Source organism: Otolemur garnettii, unplaced genomic scaffold (genome assembly GCF_000181295.1).
Source record: "Otolemur garnettii isolate 467f Iridium unplaced genomic scaffold, OtoGar3 scaffold00013, whole genome shotgun sequence".
Taxonomy (NCBI): domain Eukaryota; kingdom Metazoa; phylum Chordata; class Mammalia; order Primates; family Galagidae; genus Otolemur; species Otolemur garnettii.
In genome coordinates this window covers 2,105,371-2,107,764 of record NW_003852408.1, presented here as the reverse complement: position 1 = coordinate 2,107,764, position 2,394 = coordinate 2,105,371, and positions in this window count along the sequence as shown.

Below are 2,394 nucleotides of genomic sequence, written 5' to 3'. Positions count from 1 at the left end.
ACTCCTACACAGCAACCCCTGAAAGACTGGCTCAGTGGCCTCCAGAGATTCCCCAGGATACTCAGGCCTTGCTCCCTTACCTACACCTGCCCTGGATGGCTCCCCAACCCAAGCAATAAATCACCAGCGAGCGTTTATTTTCTAAGCGCCAGCCTCCTCCCTTGTCCATGCAGTGGGCACCAGGGTGCAAGGACCAAAGGATTAGGGTATTGTGCTAACTCAGCGTCCCCTGAGAGCTTCTGATTGTTCTGTTCAGGAGCTGGGGACAAAAGTATAGAGAGAAGAGCGAGACGGCTGGTGTGGGGGGTCTGAGACCTACAAAAACCCATCCTGTCTGGACCTGCCCCCAGGTAAGCTCCAGAGGCCTAAGACCAGGGCCTTCTCTAGGGCTCAGGCTGTCCTGGCTGGCTCAGGCTGAAAGGCCGGAAAGGGTGGTGAGCTTGAGAGTGCTGCATCACACAACACAGATTCAAATCCTAGGCCAGCATTGCCCAGGGCTGCTCACTTCACTGTGAGCCTCCTCAGCTGCAGACAGGAGAGAATAAATTCATACCATGTTTTAAGATGATAGGGAAACAACATAGGTCATATATAGTATTTGGCACTTAATAAGCCTACAAATTTCAGCTTCCATTATTAACCTCCAGTAGGCTGGGGACATGCTGAGCGCAGGGATCTAGGTAGGTTGACCAACCATCATCGTTTAACTTGGACTAAGGGGGTTCCCAGGAGGTGGGACTTTCAGATTTTGCTTTTCTTTTCTTTCTTTTTTTTTTTTTTGTAGAGACAGAGTCTCACTTTATCACCCTCGGTAGAGTGCTGTGGCATCACAGCTCACAGCAACCTCCAACTCCTGGGCTTAGGCAATTCTCTTGCCTCAGCCTCCCGAGTATCTGGGACTACAGACACTGGCCACAATGCCCAGCTATTTTTTTTTTTTTCAGATTTTGGGGTTTTTTTGTTTTTGTTTTTGTTTTTTGAGACAGAGCCTCAAGCTGTCCCCCTGGGTAGAGTGCCGTGGCATTACAGCTCACAGCAACCTCCAACTCCTGGGCTCAAGCGAGTCTTCTGCCTCCGCCTCCCAAGTAGCTGGGACCACAGGTGCCCGCCACAACGCCCGGCTATTTTTTTTGGTTGCAGCCGTCATTGTTGTTTGGCGGGTCCAGGCTGGGGATTCGAACCCGCCACCTTAGGTGTACGTGGCTGGCGCCTTAGCAGGTTGAGCTATAGGCGCTGAGCCTCAGATTTTGTTTTTCTGAGACAAAAACATTCCATTTCTCATTCCATTTCCCTGGGCAGAGTGCCATGGTATCATCATAGCTCACAGCAACCTCAAACTCTTGGGCAATCCTCTTGCCTTAGCCTCCCAAGTAGCTGTAGCTGTCCACCACCAGGCCGGGCTAGATTTTTTTTTTTTTCCATTTTTAGTAGAGACAGGGTCTCACTCTTGCTCAGGCTGGTCTCAACTCCTGAGCTCAAGCAATCCACCACGTTGGCCTCCCAAAAGGCTAGGATTACAGGCATGAGCCACTATGCCCAGCCTGGGACTTTCAGATTTAAAACTGGAAAACCCTCCTCATTAGTATGGTGGTGAGTAAAAAACAAAAACAAACCCCCTGGAAGCCCCAGGAAAACCAGGCTCACCTGATCCCAGTCTATCCCCTGGCATCTCTCTTGTCTGCCCTTATGAAGGCATTAGCAGGTATATGGGAGGCACCTGCTTCAGAAACCCCCAGCCCACCCTCTGGCTGGACCCTGTGTCACACGTGGCGGTGTCAATGACACTCCCGCTTCAGTGTGGCTGGGTCCCTCCTGCAGGTTGTAGGTTGCAGCCCACACACCTACCTGCTGCAGCTTCACTCATCCCTTACTCACTCCTCAGGGGCTCCAAATGGGAGCCCTGGGGCTGAAAGCAGCTCACTGGTTTCTTTAACCTAGATTATGTTCTCAAATTATAAATTGCTTGCCAACATTTTAAAATAGGAAATTTTATATAAAAATCAGGATTTCTTGGTGTCCTCTCAACTAATAGGCACGATGTAAGGGTATACCACATACCTCCTGGGTAAGGGGCACAACTACAACTTGGATTCTACCTAACAAACACAAACAATGTAACTAACTGAATTGTCTGTACCCTCATATTAAGCTGGAAAAAAAAATCAAGGTTTCTGCTTCTGGGGAAAAATCTAGGGCTCTCATTTCTCCAGGGTGCTTAGGGCACATGTGCTCACTGGCCACCACAGCCTACTTGACGTCACCAGCTTAGCCCCCAGAAGCACATATCTGCCACTCCCCACCCTGCAGATGGCCTACCTGAGGAAGAGTGATACCAGGCCCCAAGCAAGTGCACAGATGAACCAGATGTGAGACGGTTGATTTTTTTTTTTTTTT